Below are 20000 nucleotides of genomic sequence, written 5' to 3'. Positions count from 1 at the left end.
GTAGTCGTCTACCAAGTGGGTTTGATTTTTCCTTGAAGATCAAGTATGGCAGAGTCAATGCAATTGTACAGGTGATTATATAACGCATTGGTGTATAGGTGTCTGTTCCATTAGTGGGTGGAGGTATTTATGCTATCACATAAGACAACTTAATTGACCTTGGAGAAGTTTTTTAGTCTAGTTGTTGCTATGGGGGGGGGGGGTCTTGTGTTATAGCTACTTCCAGCAAGACTGATTTGTGGTCAGATCTCACCAAGGATGGCCACACACTGGGGATGGTAAAGTGGTCCCCCATATTGGTGCGCACCAGATCCAGGATGTTTGAACCCATTGTAGGTCTGTCAACCAGCTGGTTCAGGACATTGGAGTTAACAAAGTCCAGGAACCTTTGGGCAAGTTAGCTAGAACATGAATAATTTACCCAGTAAACACACACACACACACACACACACACACACACACATATATATATATATATATATATATATATATATATATATATATATATATATATATATATATATATATATCTATATATATGTAGGGTCTATATTAGAACACCAAACATTCAAAATTTTGAGTGTTCTAATATCGAACCCTATGAATCGAAAATTTGAAACATCGAACATTCAGAACAGCAGATTTTTTCCCTAGGAAAAAAATTGCTGTTCCAAAATACATACACAACACAAGCACACCAAACAAACAGCAATCCACACACATACACCTAAACTTTTACACCTAACCCTACACTAAACTATACATACACCACTAATTATCCACTTACCTTAACCCAAACCCTAACCCTAAGGTCCATCACAATCGCACAGTCACCTCACCCGCGCCCTAACCCTAACTCACCTACCCTGCCCTAACCATCATGTCCACACAATCGCACACTTACCTGACCCTTGCCCTAACCCTAACTCACCTAACCTGCCCTAACCCTCACATCCCCACAATTGCACACTTACCTGAACCCGACCCATAACTTTCCACCACAGCGCTGAAAATACCGAAGCAACAGAAACGAACAACCAAATTCTTTCCCTAGGAAAAAATTTGGTTTTCTGTTTCTTCGATATTTTCAGCGTTCACTGAAAATGGGTCGATATTAGAACACTCAAAATTTTGAACGTTCGGTGTTCTAATATAGACCCCACATATATATATATATATATATATATATATATATATATATATATATATATATATATATATATATATATATATAAAACATAGATCTCTCTCTCTCTCTCTCTATATATATATATATATATATATATATGTGTGTGTGTGTGTGTGTGTGTGTGTGTGTGTGCATGCATGTGTGTGTGTGTTTATATACACATATACAATTATTTATTTATTTATTTCCATTTGTTTACTGGGAGAATCTGACTGGACTATAGCTGGTCCATTTTCAGAGGAGAAAAGCTCCACAGATACAATGTTGTACTAGTACATTAGACAAACTGAGAATTACAGAGTTCACAAAATTGCGACTTACAGATATATAGAACTAAAACAATAATGAATTCAGATACATGTGTAGAGATACTAGAGAGAGTAAAATACATAAAATTGACATTTGTAAGTCCATACAGTACATTTGAGTGAATGCAACAATTATCAAGGTAGCATGAGTCTGATTTGGTGTGGTGACAGATAATAGGTAAATGAGACAAAGAAAGAAAGGGCTAAGGGTGGTATTGATAGGCCAAGAGATCCTAACACTGGTGATTCAGTGGGAGAAAAAGGGGAAAAGGATGAGTAGAAATTGGAAGTAGGAAAGGGAAGAGAGCAGGTGGTAGGGCAGAGCTAGTTAGGGGTAAACTCGATAGTTAATCAGGTCTAGAATGGAAGCAGAGCCATATGCATTTGAGATGTTCCGTTTGTAGTAGTTTGAATTTAGAAGGATTATTAATATTAAGTATATGTTGAGGTATATCATTCCATACTTTGGCAACTTTATGTGAGTATAGGGAATCCCCATAGCTGTTGTTTGACCTACTGACCTTCAAGAGTAATTTATTACTTGACCTTAAAGTTCTGCTGCTACGATAGGGCTGAACAAGTTTTCTAATGGATGGACAGTTATCAGGCTATAGCAGAGTAGAGTGAATTAGTGCCAGATGGTTATAGGTTAATAGGCTGGGGAGTTCTAACCAATTGAGTTGCTGAAGTATAGTGCAGTGATGGGTCCTTGCAGGTTGGTTGGCAGTGAATCTGGCTACTTTATAGTAACAGAATTCTAGTTTAGCTAAGTCGCATTTTCATAGATTGGTGAAAATGGGTGAGGTGTATAAGAGACTAGATAGAAGGTTAGTTCTACTGAGAGCGTGTCGAGTGGATTCAGTTAAAAAGGGCTTTATTCTATACAGTGAGCCAAGTTTGAGGTGCACTTTCTTGATGACTAGGTCTAATTGTTTATCAGATTTAAGGTCCTTGTCTATGATGACTCCTAGTAGCTTTGTGGAATCAGCCTTATGAATGCAAGTATTATTGTACGAGTAAATGGTGAATGAAATTAGGTCTGAAGATGTTCTTCTATTGGAGAAAAGCATTAGTTTAGTTTTTGATGGGTTGAGAATAAGTTGAGAATTGTTGAGGTATCTTTCTTTGTCCAGGAATGATTGTTGGGTTTTAATGAGAAGAGAAGGTAATGTTGGTGCTGAGCATATGAGAGGAGTTGTCTGCATATTGAATTAAGGTAGCATGATGAGTAGCAGAGTGTAGTCTGTTTGTGAATTTGATAAAGAGGAAGGGACCAAGTATAGATCCTTGAGGTACACCAACAGAGAAAGGTAGTTAGGAAGATAATTCATTTTGCCATCTAACTGCTTGTTGGTGAACCAGGAGAGGGTTGAGTGAGAGAGGTTAAACAAGACTAGCTTGTGGATGAGTTTTTTATGGAAAACTGTATCAAAGACCTTAGATAAGTCAAGGAATATAGGGGATGTTGTTCATGTGTTGGTTCACTGTGTCTATGAAACTGATTAGGGCAGTTCTCTTACTGTGTTTTGGATGGAATCCATGTTGGGTAGGGGAGAGGAGGTTACTTTTCAAGAGATGACGTGTGTGTGTGTGTGTGTGTGTGTGTGTGTGTGTGTGTGTGTGTGTGTGTGTGTGTGTGTGTATGTGGGTGGGTGTCATTCACTCTGTTGAATTGGCTGCTTATCAAAGGAGCGAATCACTCTGAAATGGTCAAGTGCTCTGTTTATGGACATTTAAGCTTTATGATGAACAGAACATTGAATGTAAGTACAGGTTTGGGAAACTAATGAAGAAACATTCAGATTTTCTGAAGGTTTCAGCATTAGGGGGTAGGAGTGTTTGTGCAAGTGCAGTGCATGTTTATTGGTGTATGTGTGCTTTTGAGGTGTCTTGATTAGTGGTAATATTACACAAAGGGTTTTTCAAAGGTCATGTGCTTGGATAGGGTTAGGGGCAGGGTTATGGTTAGCAGACATTTGTAAGGTTGTGTGGGAGCATCTTATTTTCATCTTGTGAAGAACACTAGTTCAAATAATATAGGCTGTAATTGATGAAATGTAACTTTTTCCTGAGTAATGTGTAAACAACTAGTAGTTATTACATGTTGTTGTATGCTGTTGCTTTATCTTTATATACAAGCACATTTTTCTTCCTAGACATTTGCTATACCTAACAAATCTCTCTGAAAATATTCATTATGAGCTTTGCTTTATGGTTTGGGTGGCTGTTTTCAAATCTTTGTCCTAGTTTTTTCCTCAATGTTATGAAATATGAGCTCTGGCTGTCTTTAGATTGGAAGTGAAGCAATAATTCAGGAAATATCAAAGCAACATGCTATATTTATGGATTTATTTACAGTTTTGTTTTTATAGACTTTAATAGCCAGTAGCAATTCATATGCAGTTCTAAAAGAGTATCACTGGACCATTGTGTGACTTATTGTCACCATTAATCATTTGTTGAGGCTTTTTGCCAAAGTTATTACACAGAATAATTTATTCTAAAGATGATGAACAGCTGAAGGATCAGAAATCCACAGGATGATATGTGGCAGAATTTCAAAGTGTTCACTTCCCTCCTAAGGTTCTCCATTTCAGCACTTCAAATGATAGTTTTGTTTATACCTCTAGGTGCTTTGCACACTTACCTCCAGGGTAATCTTTTACTACAAGGTGTTAACCAGAAATAACACAATTTTTCTTATTTTAAAGTTCAAGTTAGTTAATATGGATAGCATAATTAAGTATAAGCATGAATGCAAATGAATGTCAAAATGATAAAAAAGTAATACATAATAATAAATAGATATAAACACATAGTTCATAGGTTCATAGGGTTGTACTAGGCTAATGGCCCTGGAGCCTTTACAAACCTAGCCCATAGAAGTGCCCTGGTATTGTGCAGCCTGACGTTAGTTCCCAGTGCCTCTATCAAGTATAGCCACTACAGTGATCGATGGGGTGAACTTTCTATTTCACTTCCTCTCATCAAGATTTCTTTTGAAGCAGGCCAGTGAGGTGCTGTGCTTGACATGTATGGGAAGTCTATTCCAGAGCATGAGCAGTCTCTGGGTTATAAACCTGTCCTTCCAGCATGTTCTGTTGATTGTGCTAATGAGGTTGAGGTCTCTGATGTGTGTGCTGCAGAGGGATTTGGATTTCTTTATATGTAGCATGTCTAACAGAGCTGGGTCAGACATGGCTTTATAAGCCAAGCAAAGATCGCCTCTTAGAAGACAATATGAGACAGAGAATAGCTGGAGTTTTTTGAGTCTGTCCATGTAGGACATGTGTTTAAGGCCAAGGATCTTCTTTGTGAGGTACTTTTGTGGCCTTTCCAGTTGTTGCACGTGTCTAGTGAGGTACATGCCAAATGGGGCATTATACTCGATGACTGGCCTAATGAGGGAAGAGTAGAGAGAGATGATGACCTCTTTCTTCCTGGATGCAAAACCCTTGGTAATGAGATGTGCCACATACAAAAGATTTTCTGACCACAGTGGCAATGTGGTGGTCGAAGGAGAGGTTGCTGTCAACCTGTGCCCCAGATCTCTTATAACACCTTCAGTGTTCAGTGGGGGTCCCATTGATGTGGTAATTAGAGGGAACTGAGTTTTTCCCAAAGGGGATGATGACAAATATTTTGGCATTAAGCTTAAGGCCATGGTTTCAGCACCAGTCATTGGTCTCAGTGAGGCTTTTCTGTAGGATGTCTACATCACTTGGGGAGTTAATAATGGCTTCCAGCTTGCAGTCATCTATGAACTTGGCCAGCCAGAGTCCTTCTATGTTGGCCTGGACTTCTGAGAAGTAGATGACAAACAGGAGACGACCCAGGATCAATCCCTGTGGGACTCCACTCATGACTGGTTGGCAGTCTGACTTGTAGTCCACTACTTTCACACTGTGGGTTCTATCTGTGAACCAGTTTGCAACTCACTTAGTGATATAGGGATTGATGCCTAGTTTGGTGAGTTTATCAATAACTCCTGAGTGGGGAATGGTATCAAAGGCCTTGGCCAGATCGAGGTAGTCTGTATGAACAGCCTTGCCCTCATCCACAGCTCTGGTGATTGACTCAAAGAAGTCAACCAGGTTGAGCAGGCATGATCTACCTTTCACAAAACCAAATTGTGTGGGATCTAGAATTTGGAGATTACCTATATCCTTGTTAATTAGGTCCATGATGATGCGCTCCATAGCCTTGCATATCAGACTCGTCAGCCTAATGGGGCAATAATTCCCAGGGTCTGTAGTCACTCCCCCTTTATGGAGAGGGATGACTGTAGCAGTGCACCATTTGGTAGGGACAAAGCCTGAGGTGAGGATGTGATTGAACAGGGCACACAGATGTGGTGCTAATTCACTTTGTAGTTTATGTAGAATACATCCAGGGATATTGTCGGGTCCCGTGGAAGCTGTATTCTTGGCCTTGGACAATGCAGCTTTAACCTGTACTGCAGTAATGCTGGGTGCCTGGCATTCCTCTGGTATTGTGATTGTTTTTTTAGGGGGTTAAATGGGTAAAGTTGGCACTGAATCTGTCGGCCAGTTTGTTGGCTCGGTATAGGTGGTACCATTGTGCAGTAACTCAGAGCAAACCTGGGCATTGCTGTGGAGATTCTTGATATAACTACAGAAGGCTTTGTGGTTGTTTTTAGTGTCTGCTGCAATTCTGCCCTCATAACTGGCTTTAGAGGTTTTGATAAGGGATCTCAACTTTTTGTTGAGGCTAATAAGGGAGCTTTTCCCGTCTTGAGACTTCATCTTTTTCTGCAACAGTTTCTTCCTTCTGTTGTAAAGTTTATTAATGGCAGGGGACCACCAGACTGGCTTCCTTTTTTTGGAGGAGCATGTCTTGGTTCTGTTGGGTATGGCTAATTCCATGCATTTATGTACGTGTTCGTACAGTGCATCGGTGTATGATTTGGCAGTTGTGCATCTATTTTCCATTGACATGGGTGACGTGAAGTTAGCCACCTCTGTTTATAGGAGCCCTAGTCATCTTTGGAGAAGTTTTCATGGTGGTTACCTTTGCAGGGGGTGTGGGTGAGATGTGGATTTCCATGGTTATTAGTTTGTGGTTAGATCTAACCATAGTTGAAGTGACCATTGGTGAAGACCAGCAGTTGCCCATGTTAATAATAACCAGGTCAAGGATGTTGCTTCCTCTGGCCAGTGTATTGGTGCATGAGTAGTTTTCCCAGTTGATGGAGGGGTAGTTGAAGTCACCTAGTATGAGAGTGTTGGGTTGGACCCTAATAGTTTCCAGGGGACTTAGGAATGTGGAGTGAGAGTCTTGGGACATTGTTGGGGGCCTACAGCAGGCTACTACCTGAATCGCCATCTTACCCAACGTGAGTTGTACCTGAAGTATCTCAGATGCGTTATGCTGGGCTACTAGTCTGGCAGTGTGCATATCCTTTATGAATATGGAGACACCACTGCCTTTGGAGCTTCAGTCCATTTTCTGGGGCCAAAAGGTGTGGAATGAGTTATAGCCTGGTAGCGCAGGGGTGCTTTCTGCTGCTTTAAACCAGATCTCTGTTAAAGCACAAATGTTGATGTTCTCCATTTTGAGGAGTGCTTCGAGCAAGTGCATTTTGATATTTAGACTTATAGCACTGAGCAACATGACCCTCAGATCACATTTACTAACAACTGTTATGGTGGTAATTTGGTCTTTGGAACATTGTGTAAAAAATGTACTATAGGGGTGGCAAGAGCCTTAGCCAGTATCCTGAAACCCAAGGGTGATAGATGCAGGCCATCTCTGGAAAAGCATTGAGGTCTGTCAATCATGTCACCCCAAGCAGACAGATACTGGACCTCCTTAGAATGACACCAGAAACTTAGCCATTTGTTGAAGTCAATAATTTCCTGCTTGTACTGTGGTATTATTCTGAGTGACGGTAGGATTCTGCTCAAAACTAGGGTCATACCTGCCTGGGCTACATAATCCAAGACCGCCTCCTTGTCTCTTTTCATGTAGTCCATGGAGGTACATCTCAGGTCATTCACACCCACACGGACAGTGACAGAGTTAAAGTTGTACTTGTTGTGGAGTGACCTGAGTGTGTGTGCTATGTGTCAGATTCTGGCATCTGATAGACAGCTAACTGTTGCCTTCTCCTTATTCAACCTAGTGAGTGGGACATCAGTGTGCCTCACAGTTGAGTCACCTATGATTGTTGTATTGGGCAAGCTGTTTTGCCTCGAGTGCTTAGGTTGAGGGACACACTGATTAGGTGAGCTATGTGTCTTGTGATTTGTGCTGTGTCGTGTTGGTCAAGTACAAACAGTTTGAAGACCTGACCAAGCATTAGGAATCCATTTTCTGTCAGAAATCATTTATTTAAATTCACTTGTGCATTTAATCCTGAATTAATCTGTTGCTTTTCATAGCCACTCATTTCAATGTCTGTTTTCTCTCATTGCTTGGAAACCAAGGCTTTCTTCAGATTTCTAATTCTTCAGATATGATAGAAATTGTCAGTAACTCCAGTCCAGTATATATTCTGGTTCTTGGTTTCATTTTTTATTTGTATTTATAAAAATTGCTTCAATTGTTCTCCATAATGTAACAAATTACAATGCTTGTCTTTCTAAATTAGCAATTTATATTCTCCTGCCACCTTATATAAATTCCTTGATTAGAAGAAAAATAGTTGATTATATTATTGTTGTTTGTCAGATTTAGAAAATAAATCTTTAAATAAAATGCCAGACTAAAAATTATTTTTAAAATAAAAGTAGGTTTTTATTAAGCTTGATAAAGTAACTCCTCCATCTGTTTTGCTAGATGAGACACTTACCAAAAGCTGGCATCCAGGGCTAAAAATAAATAAATAAAACATACAATTTGCACAGTTTACCAGCCCGCTTATTCATTTCCAAAAATACCTTGGTATATCAGTCTCAGTTAAGTAATATTTCTCCTTTCAACTGTCTTAAATGAGAAGGTGACACTGACATGGTTGTCATAATATCAAAAAACTTAAATGTCATTCCACTTCCCCTGGCACAAGGATTCAAATGGAAAAACAAATGATCAGAAGCAGTGTGGTAAGCTGCAACCCCAGTCCTTCCTCCAACAGAATGTTTTACGTTTAAGGCTGGAATACATTGGAGCAAGTGATTTTTTTTTTGTTGGGATTATAAAACCCAGATTGATGTGTTGTTTTCAGTGAAGATGCACTGAATTTCAAAAATCTGATTTGCAGATACCTGAAATGATATCCTTGAAACTAACTCAAACAAAACGGACAAGCTTCTTGCAATAGAATTGAACCTACACTGACAGATGTACATAAGAATCAATATTTACTTACTTCCATCTATGGGTTGTAGAATTATACAACATAGTCATGTGGGAATTGACATTAGGTAGTTTTGCATGTTAAAAGCTATCAAATAGTATTTCCCTTATTAATCCACTGACGAAATGAAACGATATGTAATATTTTGAATACAAAACAATGTGACCTCTAGCTAAATGTAAACAAAGTATCTAAGGAAGGGCAGAAAATGTCTATTGCTTTAGTGTTTTATTAGCATGCAAGTCAAGTTAAAATAACCTTTTACAGGATTTCTAAGCAGCCATTTAATCCAGCTATCTCCAATGCTACAACTGTACTACAGTCAGTCATCATCTACTATAAAACAATCTCACTCTCCACCCTGCTCTATGCTTTCTAGCATTCATGTATCTGAGTTCACTTGAGTTCATTTCTGAAATCTCTGCTTCTCTGTTTGTGATGATGTGAGGTAGTGCCAGCTATTCCAGGAGAAGTAGGACAGTAGATGTGTAATATATGCCAGCACAGCTACTTGGAATTTTGTAAAGAATTATATGTCATTTGTATATCAAACAGATTTGTACAGATGTTTGTGTTGAAAATGTATTTGTAAACTTGCTTGTGTTAAAAATGTTTCAACAGTGTGTCCAGCTGGACAGAAAATGAATATACATTTATATCAGAGTATACTCTTATAACTGAGGAAATGTATATATGTTAACATATGATACTGGAAGAGAAGAGGTTAATCTCAGTCCAGTTAACTTTGAAAAATAGTAAGAAATTAAATTACTTAATTTAGGCCATAAAGATAGTATCTTACAGTTCTGACTGCAGCCAGACACAAAAATTTCTGTGTCAGAGAATGGTTTATTAGTACCTGCAGGGAGATTGGAAGTGTTTATTGTTTTATGACTTCCAGAAGCTGCAACAGATCTTAGAAAGCTCTATGTGTGTGTATTATTGACACATGTGTGAGATTCTGAGTCAGTTGCTAGGAAAGGGGTTAGAATCGGAACCAGAAGTCATATCACCTGGTGTATGTGATGCAAGTCTGTAATCCATCACTAAAAGGATGTTTTTTAATGCTAGATGAGAATGAAGTCTCAGAGCACTCTGTGTTTGAAACCTGACATAGAAGGACCCCTCACCCACTTCATTTTGCCTTGCTCTAGTAAGTGATGAGGGAATGTTAATTCTTTAGATCAGCCAGAAAAATAAAGTAAGATTAGTTAAGTAATGTATTTCTGTATCTGTGTGAATCTATTCATCTGTGTTAATTTAATATTTCCTGTGACTGAAATGCTGGCGTTTATTGAAAACAGATATTTAGTACTTTCATGTTCTTTTATTATTTTATTATTTATTATTAAACATGTTTAAACTTTTCATAGATGCTGGTCCTTTAGAGAATATTTTATCCTTTGAGCATACACTCTGAGATTTGATTTGCATGCATGTGCTTGCAGACACAGACACACACACACACACACACACACACACACACACACACACACACACACACACACACACACACACACACACACACACACACACATTCTATTTGGTGAATCTGTGGCCACTCCTGAAAGCCTTACTGCATTGGTCAAACACTATCATTTGTATTAATAATAATTTCACTCAGTATAATTGGGTACCCTTGTAAGAGCTTTAGAGCAGCTGGCTTTGGAGTGTCTGGTGGCAGTAACTACCTTATAGACTGGGCAGAAGGGGGCATAGCTAGGAAATCTGTGCCAGCCTTTCCCAGGTGTGTGTGTGTGTGTGTGTGTGTGTGTGTGTGTGTGTGTGTGTGTGTGTGTGTGTGTGTGTGTGCAAGCGCACGCACACAAATCAGATTTCAGAGTGTGTGCATCAGCTGCTTGGAGCAGGGACAAGAAGCACTGGTTTCACAGAGAGGTTGCTAGAGGACTTGGCTTGGACACTCAGCTGAGGACTCAACTTTATAACTGTGCTAGTGGGTAGTCTTATTGGGGACCTGGAGAGAGAGAGGGAGAGAAACCCAGACTTGGACTGAGTGTGTTCCCTGTGTGATCTTAAGGGAAATTGTGCTAGATGCAGAGAGCTGCATCTGGAGGTACTGTGTGTATGTATTCTTTGTTCCAAGTGAACGTCCCTCTCCAGTATCAGTGGTAACGATTCAGGCTCATTGATTACTAGTCCAGACAGGAGATGTCACATATTGCTGGCAGTGGTGGGATATTAATTGAACTTCTGTATCCTGTAGGCAGTTGTCACTGAAGGTGTGTATACTCTCAAGCAGCCACAATGTAAACATACAGAGTTTCATTTCACAACAGTTTTATTTATTTGTTGTTACTTTAATTTAGTCAGGAAAAGCAGAAAAAAATGTCAGCAGAGGATTATGGCAAGCTGATAAAGAACCAGTTGGCCAAGGTGTCCAAAGCCAAAGGACTAGTGCATGCCAACCTGACTAAACAGGAAATTATTTCAGCCTTAGTCGCAGCTCAGACCAGCAACCAGGAGGATAACCAGTCTGGTGATGGGAATTTGCAGCCCTCAGAAGCAGAAAAATTCACCTTTTCTTGAGAAGACTTAAAAATCTATCTGGAGTTACACAGGCTTGAACTGGAGGCCAAATGTTTTGAATTAGAATCAGCAGAGAGACTGTGACATTTGGAGGCTGAAGAAAAGGAAAAACAGATGGAATTAGAATCAGCAAAGAGAAACTGCAGCATTTGGAGGTTGAAAAAAATGAGAAGCAGGGTCAGCATGACGGGGTGATGCTGATTCTTCGCCAGGGTCATGGAGGTAATGGAGCAGGGAATAACTGAACCCCAGAAGCAATAAAGGTCAGTAAATTTCTAACACAGTTTACAGACGGTGATAATTTTGATAGTTTTATTCATAAATTTGAAAGAGTATGTAAACAGTATATTGTTGACCAAGGGCTCTGGGTACAGTTTCTGACCCTCTTACTCCATGGTAAAGCTGTAACTGCTGTTTCTAAATTATCTGATACTGATTGTCTAAACCACGATAGAGTAGAACATTGCTTACTAGAATGTTTTATGTTAACACCTGAAGCTTACAGAAAAAAAAAAGTTTCTTGAGCATAGATTCAAGGCAGATGAAAGTATGTGATTATATAGCTGAGTTAAAAACTTATTTTCATTGGTGCATGAGAGTGTGTCAGGTCACCACTTTTGAATAGCTGGCAGACCTTTTGGTGAGGGAGCAAGCCTTTAGCACTTTGTCCGAGGACATGATAATCTGTTTGACAGACCAGAAGTGTTACTCTGCAGATGAGGTGGGGAAAAAGGGGGATCTCTACTTAGCAAGAAGGGCATCACTCCACAGGAAGGGGATACCCAGTGCTGCACGTGTATATAAGAGAACCCATGGTGGGCAGCCTAAACCACCACAATAGAGTCCAGCAGAAACAATGGTAGCCACTAGTTCAAGTATACAGCCAGGATCTAAGGTTAAATGTTTTAAATGTAACCAGTGTCCAGGGAAGCAAGGTGGAGAACAAAAGGTGGGGGAGCTAGGAAGTGGAATTAACAGTATGCCAGTGGTAATTTGTCTGGAGACAATAGTGGTACCAAACTATACAAGAGTTTATATCTGATCTTAGTGGATGGAAAACAGGCCACTGCTAAGAGAGAGACACAGTCTCTAACATCACCATTGTGAAGCCTGCAGTGGTTAAAGAGGAACAGTACTTGCTTGTGCAGTCCACTCCATTAGAGCTTTAATAGGGACACCATTCCAAATGCCTTTGGCCAGGGTTCACCTTGACTGGGAGGGTGGAAAAGGAAGCAAGCAAGTAGGTGTGTTTGAGGATAGCCCTGCAGATGTCTTGATAGGGAATGATTTTGATAATGCAGTACCTTGTGTGCATGCAGTGACACACAGTCAGGACTGGAGATAGGCATGTGGGTCTGGTAGCCTGCTGAAGACCTAGACAGACCCCAGACCTTAAGCCAGGGCTGGTGAGGTGGCTTTTTCATGGAGTGGGCTACCCTGTAGCAGTGAGCCTGAAGATGAGCCACAGCTGCTGGTAGGTACTGATGTTCCCTTGGACAGATTGACTGCAAGGGCAGAGGTGAGAGGTAGTACTCAGGATGACAGTGAGGCACCACTGTTAGAGGATACCAGACTTCCTCTCGAAGTGGAGCTAGAAAGAGTTACAAAGATAGAGTTGAGACTGGCTCAGCTCTCAGACCCTGCACTGAGAGGAATGATGGAGGTAGCTAGGGAGGCACCTGGTTCTCAAAGAAAAGGGGAGTGTGTATACTGAACAAAGGATTACTGCACAGAGAGTGGACCCCTGAGGGATGGCTAGAGGGTGAGGTAATACAGCAGTTGGTAGTGTCTAGAGTCTACCATCTGGCAGTTCTAGCCACAGTGAATGACATTCCTTTTGCAGGTCATATGGCCATAAAGCATACCAAAAGACACATTATGCAGAACTTTTACTGGCCTTGGGACTGCAAGGGATGTATCAGGGTACTGCAGGCCCTGTGAGCAGTGTCAAAAAGTAGGCAAGGCAGGAGACAAGATTAAACTTCTTTGATGCCTTTGCCTGTGATTGAGGAGCCATTTCAGATGGTAACATTATTTATTTTATTTATTTATTTTATTACGTTTGTTAACCGGGTAATGTCTGACTGGGCCAGTAGCCCATTTTCAGTGGAGGCCTGGGGAGAAAAATTCCAAGTATCAATGATAATATTAAAAAAATGTATATAGAAATATGAAAATGCAAATAATAGTGTACACACACACACACACACACACACACACACACACACACACACACACACACACACACACAGACACACACACACACACACACACACATATATATATATATATATATATATATATATATATATATATATATACAGAGCAGAACAAAGTAATAAAACAGTGCAGAACAAAGTAATAATAGTGCATAAATGAATAACATGAGAGACACCAAGATAATTGTTATTTACATGCACAGATTATGAGCATAATACATGTGAACCCATATCCAACAGAGCACAGGAATTAAGTTATATAATAAAGCAGTTTAGGACAGAGATAAAATTGAAGAACTGGAGATGCTAGGGACAGTAAGATAGGGGTAGAGATAGGAAGCGAGAGAGGAGTGATAAGGTAAAGGAACTAGGAAGGATTAGCCAGGAGTAGCAAGGTAGTCCTTTTGAAGTCGTTTGAACTCAGGATGGTTAGGATTTTTTTATGATAGGGTGAGGAATAGTGTTCCAAAGTTGACCTATTTTGTAAGAATAGAGGGAGTTGTCGTGATTGTTGTGGAAGTGGGTAACCTTTAGCATAAGTTTGCATGAGGATCTGTGTGACCTGAGATTGGTACTAGGTTGAACTAGATTGGAAAGAGGAGGGCAGTTGCTGGATTGTTGGACTATTTTGTGGGTCATGGTAAGCTGATTGAGTAATAAAAGGTTAGGAAGTTCTAGCCAGTTGAGCTGGGGGAGAACTGTGCAGTGGTGGGTCCTATGTGGATGATTAGTGGCAAACTTTGCATTTTTTTGTAGCATGATTTTACATTATTGAGATCTGTCTTTCTCAGGTTTGTGAATATGAGAGAGCCATAGAGGAGGGAGGATAGCAGGTGTGATCAAGCAGTGGCCAGCCTGGCACTTTGACTAAGGTTTGGTTTGGCCCAGTAGAGTGTGCCAAGTTTGATATGGACTTTTTTGATTTTCAGAGAAATATGTTTATCAAATTTTAGATTATCATCTGTTGTGACACCTAGGAGTTTAGTCTGGTTTTTGGGTTCTATCTTGGTTCTATTTGAACAGAGGATTGTGAGGGGTGGGGTTGTTTGGGATTTTTTGTTTTTGAAAACTATTAAATTAGTTTTGTTTGGGTTTAGTATTGTTGATGTTCAGTGAGGTACTTTCTGTGTCCCATAGGGCAGTTTGCATTGTTTGTTGAATTTCATGGAGTGAGGGGGCTGTACAGATAAGTGTAGCATCATCAGCATAGTGGGCAATGAAGGCTAGTTTAGTTGCAGAACTAAAGTTGTTAGCAAATATAATAAAGATGAGAGGACCAAGTATGGAACCTTGGGGAACACCGACTGAGATGGGTTTAGTAGGGGGGAAAGACTGTTCTCCCATTTAGTGGCCCTCATGCCAATTGAAGAAATAGCTTTGGAACCAGGTTACGGATGATGAACTGAGTCCATAAGATGAGAGTTTGTTGAGTAGTAGTTGGTGTGAAACAGTGTCGAAGGCTTTGGACATATCGAGAAATATGGATGAGACAAGCTGATCTTTATTTATGAGATGATGAATGGTGTTAGTGAAAGTTATGAGGCCAGTGCTAGTACTATGTTTATGCCTAAAACCATGTTGGGAACTAGACAAGAGGTTGTGATTAAGGAAGTGGTTAAGGAGTTGATTGTGGATTCATTTTTCTAAGATTTTTGCTAAGGAGAAAAGGATGGCTATGAGATGGAAGTTAGTTAGTTCTTTAGAGGGCCCTCCTTTGTGGAGGGGAATGATGTGTGATATTTTCCAGAGAAGTGGGACATAGTGTTCTGCATTAGAATGATTAATCACAATAGATATGAGGTAGGCAATAGAAGGAGTGGCAATTATTTAGAAATTCATTAGGAAGTTGGTCAGCTACAAAACAACAGGTTTTAAGCTTGGTTAGGAGAGTTTTTATGTAACTAATTTGAATGGGTGCAAAAGTGAAAGGATTGGCATTTAGCTGGAGAATGGGAGGGAACAGTAAGTGCCTGAAAGGGCTGACTGCCTAGTAGTGAGATTATAGTACTTATAAAGTGAGAGTTGATATGATTTGCAATAGGGTCAGTATTGCTTGATGTGACTGAGTTGGGGTTGGAGTATGACTGGGGCTGAGGAGATAGTTAATGTTTTGCCAGAATTTATGGGGGTTGTTTAGGTGTTTCTGTTGACAGGTTTGGAAGTAAGTTTGTTTGCCTTTTTTGATTTGTTTCTTAGCTAGATTTCATATTTCTTGATAGGCTACTAGGTGGTCTAGTAGGCTGACCAGACTCTATCTCTGTGTTTAAGTAGCAGTTTGGTGTCTTTGGTTAGACAATGTAGGTCTTGGCTTTAGAGCATACTTTCCTAGTAGGGACAAGGTCATTAAGTCTTTTAAGGAATGTATTGTTGAAGTACTGAACAACTATGTCTAATTGAAGGTTTTTAAGGGGTGTCCAGTCACACTGTTGGAGTAGTAGGTTAAATGTAGTGGGGGAGAAGTTTTTTGGTATGGATGTACTTGTAGGTGAATATGCTCTGAGTCTGCACATGTTTTCTGTATGAAAAGGTTAGAGAATTGTTGCTGAGGAAGTTAGGAAGTCAACCAGCTAAGTAGTTTAGGTTAGGTTTATTAGTTAATATCCATTGTAATGTTGACTGCTTTTTGGAATTTTTATCTGTGCAAGTTGGACAGGTTTATAAAGTTGGATGGGTTATTGGATGAGCTGGAGTGCTGAATGATGTTAAAATCACCAAGAACTATAGTTTCTTGTCTGAAATTGGTAGATGCCCAAGATAGTAGACTTTCAATGGTGTGAAGGTTATTGCCTGGAGGTAGATAGGTGGCTATGAAAATTATTGATTTGTTTGGGTTGATTTCAATGCGAATAGTTAAGATTTCAGAGTTGGGTAGGTCAGGAGGAGCACAGTTTAGTTGTACACCTTTGAGAGTGCCCTTAAACATAACAGCGACTCCACCACATTTTTTGTTTATTTTCTCAAGTCTACGGATGTTATAGCCAGTTGTGATAATTTTTGTCTTTGATGTGGGACTTTAACCAGGTTTCAGTTATCACAGCTATATCTGGTGAATAGGTGGCTAGGGTAGCATGGAATTCACTTGCTTTATTTATGATACTAAAGAGATTGAAGTTGGTTAAGAGTAGGTCAGAATTAGAGGTTTTTAGCAGAAGGGGATAGGGATGGGGATGAGTAATAGACTGATTAATATTTGGTGTGGTGGTGGATGGGGAAGGGTGTTGGTAGGGTGGGAAGTTATAATTTGTGTTACAGAGTGTAGTAGTAGGTGTCTACATTTGTTAATTAGTTTGCGATATCTGAAAGCTGAGGAAATGGGATGGTAGGTGTGTAAGTGTTTGAAACATAGGAGAAGAGTGGTTGATTTATTATAAAGTTGTGGGCTTATGTTAGTATATGTGTTGGATTGTGAGTAATGTGTGGAGAAGGGAAGTGTTGGTGAGTGGATGTGCCTCATTTGGAATGAGTGGCAGGAGATGGAGCTATAGGTGAGTTAAGTAAAAAGGAGTAGTAGAGTATTGGCTACTAAGGAGAGATGCATAATGGGCAGATAGATGGAGTGGTAGAGTGAAGTGAAGAAGAGGGGAGGGGTTGAGTGAGTAGGTAGAGGGTAGTGATTGGGATATATAGTGGAGCGAGGTAGGGTGGAGTTTGAGAAAGATCTGTATGGAGTGGTTGAAGGGAGTAAGGAGTGTGGTTGGATAGTATAAATGTAAGAAAATTGGGGTTGGGAGGGAATGGGGGTAGGGTAGGGGAGTGGAGTGGGGCTGGGCCCTCCCACAGGGAATTGCACAAGAAAAAAATCAGTAAGTTCAGATGTTTAGAGGTGAGTTTTATAAGAGAGTGAAGTAAGTTAATGTAAGGAGGAGGATTTAAGTTAATTAAAATGTAAAAGCATCTTTCTAGCAGATGGGTAAGTAGGGAAGGGGAGCTTCCTTAGATTTTTAGTCTGTTATGAATACAGTTTTACTTGCCAATCTGTTTTACAATGCAAAGTATAGTTTGCACTTAAGTCAGGAATATTTAAGAATCGTTAGATGGGCGTGTGGGGGTAGCAAACACGATTAGTGTACATGCCTAACTACAGTAAAGGCTGCTAAACTAAAACCTCTTTCTATGCTCACTGAAATAAATCTGATAAGGCAATTGAAAAATGTACATTGAGGACTCAAGGTTTTAGATGGTCGTTTTGGCTGAACTATTTATTTTGCCTTGAGGGTGAGTTTCCAGCGAGGAAGATTCTGGGAGAAAGTTGGAGGAGAGCTACTTTATCAGTTGAAGATAACTATAAAAATAAAGGGAAGAAAGAGGTGTTAACAGAAATATGGGTGCAGTGATAGCCAGGATGAGAGCAGACTAATACTATATGTAAAAAAAGAAGTTGTTAGTGTAATGGGTGTTGATAGAAGTGAAATGGCAAAATAGACGATAGGAGCAGTTATGTAAAGGGTTAGTGTAAAGTGTGTTGATAGAAGTGAAATGGCAAGATAGGCAATATGAGAAAGAAGAGGGGAAGTGATGGTAGCAGAGCCAATAAAGTGAGGAAAGATTAAAATCCAGTAGACTGGCGGGTTGTAAAAGTCCCTTTGAGTTGTCAGATATTGTCATAGAACAGTCATCGGGTTGTAGGAAGGCAGTATTAGCGACTTACATGAGTGAACAGTTGCTATGGATATTGTGGGGCCTCTGAGTACCCAAGTTCCATAGGGAAGAAGTATATCCTGGTGGTAGTAGATTATGCTACTAGATAACCTGAGACAGTGGCTCTGTCTTCCATCGAGGCAGAGAAGGTCGCAAATGCTTTGTTAGAGATTTTTAGCAGGGGAAGATTCCTGAGAGAAATACTGACTGACAGAGGTGTCAGTTTCATGTTAGACCTGCTGGCTTATCTGTGGCAGTGCTGTGGGATGAAGCACCTGAAAACCATCTGTACTACCCCCAGACTAATGGTCTTGTGGAGAGGTTAAACTCTACATCAAAGACCATGCTACAGGCATTTGCAGACCAGTTTAAATGAGAGTGGGACAAATATTATCCCCATCTGCTGCTTGCCTAGAGAAAGGTACCCTAGGAATCTACAGTTTTTTTACCCTTTTAGTTGCTGTATGGGCATAGGCTGAGAAAGCCTTTAGATTTGATTCGTGATGAGTGGGAGAGTGAGTGTGAATCCCACAAGGAGTCTGTTGTAGCATATGTCCTAAACCTCAGGGTAAGACTTAGGGAGTTCATGGGCTTGGCCCAGGAGGACCTGGAAGGAGCTCAACAGCAGAAAAAGGTCTGGTATGACAGGAATGCTCGAGCCCAAGAGTATGCTGTGGGACAGCAGGTTATGGTTCTTGTTCTTGTCAGACACAATAAGCCACAAGCAGCTTGGGAGGGACCATTTAAAGTGATAAGGAAGGTCAGTGATGTTAATTACATAGTAAAACTGCTAGACAGGACGCAGGGGCAAAAATTGTACCATGTTAACATGATGAAGCCTTACCATGATAGGGAGGCCCTGGTGATGAATATTTTCAGTAGGAGGCAGGAGGATTCTGTGGGGTTCTATGGCTATATTTAGACAGCCAGCAAATTGCCAATTTACTAAGGTGCAGCCTAGTATTGCAGGCATATGACATGAAAGTGCAGCACTGTAGTGGAGTCAGCAGTGCCAATGCAGATGGGTTCTGAAAACAGTGTATGGGTTAATGTATTCCCAGACGGGCTCATGCCTCTTGAGCCATGTTTCTCAAGGGTCATTTGAAAAAACAGCATTTTCAAAGGGGGGAGAGATGTGACAATGTGAGGTATTGCCAGCTATGCCAGGCGAAGTAGGGCAGTGGATGTGTAAAGACTTGCATGTCACTTCTATATCAAAGTGATATGTGCAGATGCTTTTATTGAAAAATATATTTCCAAAGTTGCTTACATTAAAAATGTGTCCACAGTGTGTCCTGCTGGACAGAAAATAAATATACATGTATATCAGACTGTGCTGTTGTAACTGAGAAAATATATATATGTTATCAGAGTATACTGGAAGACAACAGGTTAATCTCAGTTCAGCTAACTTTGAAAAACAGTAAGAAATTAAATTACTTAATTTAGACCATAAAGATTGTCTCCCAGATTCACTAATCCTCCGTGCAGGACTACTCTAGTCCTGCACGGAAGCACCAGTCTAAGAGGAGGACAGCAGTGTGCCATGCATATTAAGGAGGGTGCACTGCCTGAACACCTAATGCTACACAGAGCATGGACGAGTACAGGGGGCATGTCTGAGAGCAAACCTCTCAGAACAAACATGCCCCTGCAAAGTAGAACAGAAGAATGTGTACATAAAAGAGCGAGACCACTCATAAGTGTCTGCATATCCCCACCAACAGTCCCCATGTTTTCAATAGCAACAGTACACTGAAAAAAAAAACATGAAGAAACCC

Source organism: Protopterus annectens, chromosome 8.part1 (genome assembly GCF_019279795.1).
Source record: "Protopterus annectens isolate FY-2018-M chromosome 8.part1, PAN1.0, whole genome shotgun sequence".
Classification (NCBI taxonomy): Eukaryota; Metazoa; Chordata; order Ceratodontiformes; family Protopteridae; genus Protopterus; species Protopterus annectens.
The sequence above is the reverse complement of the archived record's forward strand: the minus strand, read 5'-3'. Positions refer to the sequence as shown.